Raw genomic sequence first — 5901 nt, forward strand, 5'->3', positions numbered from 1 at the left:
GCCATTTCATTCCCCCCTTGTCATGTAGCTTATGGACCCAATCTTGGGACCGGCTGCATTTATGGTGACAAGGGGAACAGAGTTTGGAGGTTTACGCAAAGTTCTGAGAACCAAGTATCCCTGGGGCGGCTCTGGGAGGTCTGATAAGTATTGTCCTCGAGCTGGTGTCTATGATCTGCCAGGTGATGTTTTGGGGGGCGTGGGGACTCCCGGCAGCATGAGCAATGACAAGCAGAGTTAACAGAGTTACCAATATTAGGTGGGTCGAATGCGCTGTAGCTTGAGCTTGAGTGGGTTGTGTTGGTCCCGATTGACGGCCCATCACGTGACGAAGTCCTTCCGGATCGAGGAGGGGTCTGCTGGCCAAACGCGGGTGTGATGGACCCAGGTCGCGATGCCGTCTACTTTGAGAGCGGTGGGGGTTGTCAGCACCACGATGTAGGGTCCCTTCCAGCACGGCTTGAGGGTCTCTCGGTGGTGCCTCTTGATGTAGACCCAGTCTCCGGCCTGTACTGATGAGGTGTTGGGGTCGGGCAAGCCTCGTAGATGACAAGGAGGCGCGGCCAAATGTCCTTGTGCGCCCTCTGGAGCCCTCTCAAGGAAAGAAAAAGTTCTTGATCTTTAAACTCAGCAAGAAGTTCAGCTCAAAGGTTGGGAATAACAGGGGGTGGCCTGCCAAACATGATCTCGTAGGGAGTAAAACCCAGAATGCAAGGAGTGTTTCTAACCCGGTAAGGGGCGTATGGTGGCAGAGTCACCCAGTCCCGCCAGTCTCCGTGGTTAATTTGGTAAGGGTCTCTGTTAAGGTTCTATTCATTCTTTCTACCTGTCCTGAGCTCTGGGGCCTATAAACACAATGTAATTTCCAGTTTGCCCCCACCGACTTGGCTACTGCCTGTGTTACCTGTGAGATAAAAGCTGGTCCATTGTCTGATCCTACCATGGCAGGAAAACCATACCTGGGTAAGATGTCTTCTAGTAGCTTCTTAGCCACCGTCTGAGCCGTTTCATGGTTGGTTGGATATGCCTCCACCCAGCCAGAGAAGGTGTCTGTAAATACTAAAAGATATTTATAACCATACTTTCCTGGTTTGACTTCAGTGAAGTTGACCTCCCATCGGGCTCCCGGTCTGGTGCCTCTGAGCCCGGTTCCTTTTTTATTTGATGTGGCTCTCGTGTTGGTGAGTTGGCAGGTCTTGCAGGCAGATACAACTTGCTCTATTTTGGTGTCCTGTTGGTGAATCTTGATTCCGGCGTGTCGGATTAAGTCTTTTAATTTTTGGGCCCCCATGTGAGTAGACTGATGTATGTGCTCTAACATTGAGACTCCGAGCCTGTCTGGCAGCACGAGCTCCTTGTTAGGTGTATACCACCATCCCTTTATCTCCTGGGCCATGGGGAGTTTCTTGATCCGCTGTAACTCTTCCTGGGATTATTTGGGCTGGTCTGGTAAAACTGGGTCTCCCGGGTCCGGTAGTTGTATGGTCATGGTGGGGACTGAAGTAAGGGCTACTGCCTTGGCTGCCTGGTCAGCCTTTCGATTACCTCTAGCTACTGGGTTATCAGCTTTTTGGTGCCCTTGGCAGTGGATAATGGCTAGCTTGGCAGGAAGCCATAAGGCCGTAAGCAGGTTAAGTATCTCCTGCTTATTTTTTATAGTTCGTCCTTCTGCCGTCAGTAACCACCCCCTCTCCTGATAAATTGCCCCATGAATATGAGCTGTGGCAAACGCATAACGGCTGTCTGTAGATGTTAAGCTGTTTTCCAGCTCCCAGCATCAGTGCCTTGGTGAGGGCTATGAGCTCTGCCCATTGGGCTGATGTTCCAGAGGGTAGAGCCTCTGCCCATATGGTGTCTGTTTTGGTGACCACTGCTGCACCTGCATAGCTGTGTCCATCTCGCACAAAGCTGCTGCCATCAGTGAACCAAGTAGCCTCTGCATCGGGGAGGGGCCAGTCAGTCAGGTCCGTCTGGAATCCATGTACTTGTTCCAGGATTCCCGCACAGTAATGTAGTGGAGCAACTAGGTCAGGGTCGGGCAGCAGGGTTGCAGGATTGAAGGCTGCACTGGGGTGGAACCGCACTCGTGGAGGGTTGAGTAGGAGGCTCTGGTAATGAGTCATATGTGTGTCGCTCATTCATCTATCAGGAGGCTGTTTCAGGACCCCTTCAATGGCGTGTGGGGTCGTGATCCAGATCTCCTGTCCTAGGGTCAGTTTGTTTGCATCCTTGACTAGGAGTGCTGTCGCCACAATAATTCTTAGGCATGGTGGCCAGCCGGCAGCCGCTGGGTCTAGTTTCTTGGACAGGTAAGCCACCAGGTAGTTCCAAGGGCCTAAGGCTTGAGTTAGAACCCTTTTGCTATTCCCTTATGTTTGTCTACAAAGAGGTGGAAGGGCTTCGTAATGTCTGGTAGGCCCAGGGCTGGGGCACTTAGGGCCTTTTTTAACTGATTAAAGGCAGTTTCTTCTTTTTCAGCCCATTTAAATGTTTTCCCCTCTTTGGTAGCTTCATATAGGGGCCTGGCGATCTCAGCAAAACCTGGAACCCAGAGGCGGCAGTAGCCGGCTGATCCTAGGAATTCCCTCACTTCTCTTCGGGAGGTGGGAGTAGGGATCTTTAGGACAGTTTCTTTTCTGGCATCTGATAACCGCCGCTGTCCACCTTCCAGGATATATCCCAGGTAACTTACCCTCTCCCTGCATATCTGAGCCTTTTTCGCAGATGCCCGGTACCCTAAGGCCCCCAGGGTAGCCAGCAGGTCCTCGGTCCCTCGCTCACAGTCTTTGGCCGTGTTGGCAGCAATCAGGATGTCATCTATGTACTGTAGGAGGGTGAGGCCAGGGTGCTCCCTTCTGTACTCACCCAGGTCCTCGTGTAGTGCCTCATCAAAGCTGGTGGGCGAATTTTTGAATCCCTGAGGTAGCCGTGTCGAGGTGAGTTGCCCATTGTAGCCCTCCTCCGATCATGCCACTCGAAGGCGAACAAGGGTTGGCTCTGGGGTGCCAGCGGCAGACTGAAGAAGACGTCCTTTAAATCTAGTACAGTATACCAGACCCTGGAGGGCACCAAGGAGCTCAAGAGAGTATATGGGTTGGGAACAGTTGGGTGTATGTCCGTGACCCTCTTATTTACTTCCCGGAGGTCTTGTACCGGTCGGTAGTCATTTGTGTGAGGCTTTTTGACTGGCAGTAGGGGGTGTTCCAGGGAAACTGGCAAGGAACTAGTACGCCTAAGCTTTGTAATCTCCAGATGTGTGGCTGGATCCCCTTCTGGGCCTCCTGAGACATGGGGTATTGTTTGATCCTTACCGGACTCTCTCCTGGCTTGAGCTCTACCAGGACCGGGGTCCTGTGAGCAGCCAGTCCTATCTCCCCCCTCTGTGCCCAAACCGAGGGGAATTCTTGTAACCATCTGTCTATATTATCCTCTCTCGGGAACACCTCCTGGTGGAGGCGGTATTCATCCTCCAGTTTCATGGTCAGGACCTGGATGGCGTGGCCCTTGCCATTGGACCTGAGGCCCCCCCTTGTCTGAAAGTTATCTGAGCTCCAATCTTGGTCAGTAAGTCCCGTCCTAACAGCGGGTAGGGGCATTCTGGTATTACCATAAAGGAGTGGGATACCCGGCCCGTCCCCAAATCTACCGTTCTTTGGGTAGTCCATGAATACTGGCTCATACCAGTTGCCCCTTGTACCCAGGACTTCTTGCTGGCTAATTTTCCTTGTGGGGTGCAGAGGACCGAATATTGTGCTCTGGTGTCAAGGAAGTCAACAGGGGTCCCCTCTACTTTAAGAGTTACCCTGGGTTCGGGGAGAGGGTCCGAACCCCGACTCCCCTAAGCACTTAGTTCATCTAGCTCTAGGACTTTTACTCGATCAGTCTTGCTTCCCTTCCCGCTGGCCCTTTTCAGACACTCTCGGGCCCAATGCCCTATCCCCTTGCAGTATGCGCACTGATCTTTCTGCAGCCTCTGCTTCCCCCCCTTGGTGGTTCCTTTACCTTTTCTTGCGTTGTCTGTCATCTGCCAGCTGCCGGAGACGGCAGTCTCTTTCCTCGGGGAAGTCAGCAGTGGTAGCTAGTAGTATTTTGGCCAGGTCTCGAGTCTGCTTACTGCTGGCAGCTGCCATGGCGAGAGCCTGCTTGTCCTCAGGAGGCTCCCGGTTATTATATACCTTTTCGGCTACCACCAGTAAGTCCTGCAGACTTTTTTCTCCTAGTCTATCTATTTTCTGTAATTTTCTCCTACTGTCTATGGCCGATTGGTTTACAAAGGCCATGATAACAGCTGCCTTGCTTTCTGGAACCTCTGGATCCATGGGGGTATAGGTATGGAATGACTCCATGATCCGCTCTAAAAGGGCAGCCGGAGGTTCATCTTTTCCCTGTTGTACATTTCCTACCTTGGCCAAATTGGTTGGCTTTCTAGCAGCCATTTGGAGACCCCCCATTAGAATCTGGCGGTAGACCCGGAGCCTCTCCTTACCTTCGGCCATGTTGAAATCCCACTGGGGCCGAGTTAAGGGGAAGGAGGCATCTATCTGAGCCTGGTTGGTGGTGGGATTCCCATCTGCACCCGAAACTAGTTTTCAGGCCCCACTGAGGATTCTTTCTCTTTCTTCAGTCATGAACAGTACCTACAAAATCTGCTGGCAATTGTCCCACGTGGGCTGATGTGTAAAAAGAACAGAGTCTAATAAATCAATAAGCCCTGCCATTTTCTCGGAAAACTTAGGATTCTGAGCTTTCCAATTGTAGAGGTCACTAGTGGCGAAAGGCCAAAAGTGATGGGGCTGATTCCCCTCCGTGTCTGGGGGTCCGGTGGCTCACAGGGGCAGAATAGTGGAGTCAGTGGTGGAGGCAGATTGCTCCCTCTGAGCCCTTTGTCTGGTAAAGGGCGGGCTTCCCACTGGAGCGTTTCCACCTCCCGCTCTCGGAACAGCGTCTACCTTCCCCGGACGGGGAAGATGGTATTCTTCCGGCATCCTAGGGGATGGAAAAATTAATTCTTCTTCAGTTCCCCCTGTAGGACAGGGTAGAGGAGTGTTGAAGGCTGAGTAAGACTTTTCTTCTTCTTTGTCCCCTGCAAAGCAAGAATGGGTTTTGGCTCTGGAGGGAGTGGGGCTAGAAAGGGCTTAAGCCAAGAGGGTGGATCTTCTACAAGGTCCTGCCAAGTGATAATGTAAGGGAGCTGATCAAGATGGCCCGTCTTAGGCCGAGAGATGATACTCCTGACTCAGTGGATGGGAGGAAGGTCGAAAGTCCCCTCTGGTGGCCATCCGACATTGAAAGTTGGCCACTCGCTAGAACAAAAAACCTGCCACCGACCCTTTCAGACTTCCACACTGAAGTTATTAGCTCTTCCCCTCACATCCTTAAAGTGATCAATCATAGTACTTAGAGGAGTAGTCTGAGTCTGTCCCATAATGTCCGTCCAGTAAGTCCACAGAAGAAAACAGAGAAACACAGAAACAGACAAACAGAGGGCCCCTAGAAATTCTTCCAACTCCATGGAAGCAAAACAAAGCTAGATGATGGTCTCTTGCCAACCAGCGGGAGTGACCGGCCTCGTTTCAGACCTTTGAGGGGATTCCAAGTCCCTCCAAAACCGATGAGGGGATTCCACGTCCCTCCAAAAGGGAGGATCGGAATGTCTTCCGAAACTCCCGGCCCATGGTCCTCCAGTGCATCTACTTAGACCACGTCGGGCACTACCAGAATTTCAGAAATGAGCTCACACAGAAAAGACAGAACGAACAGACACTAACTGTGGCCAGTCAGGCTCTCTGGTTCGGGGATCCCTTAGGGGTCTTGGGGATCCTGGGCCGAGCCCCCAAATGTTATGCCCAGAATTGTGATCCCCAAAGACCACCAGGGAGCCGAGTCCGATGCAAAAGCAAA

At 52.1% G+C, this 5901-nt stretch overlaps 1 pseudogene; it reads right to left on the bottom strand.

Moving 5' to 3' along the window:
• Nucleotides 1–2692: 2692 nt before the first annotated feature.
• LOC121030204 (uncharacterized) lies at nt 2693–4778 on the bottom strand (annotated as a pseudogene).
• Nucleotides 4779–5901: the final 1123 nt, after the last annotated feature.

Source organism: Herpailurus yagouaroundi, unplaced genomic scaffold (assembly GCF_014898765.1).
Source record: "Herpailurus yagouaroundi ecotype Mexico unplaced genomic scaffold, PumYag 140, whole genome shotgun sequence".
NCBI lineage: Eukaryota > Metazoa > Chordata > Mammalia > Carnivora > Felidae > Herpailurus > Herpailurus yagouaroundi.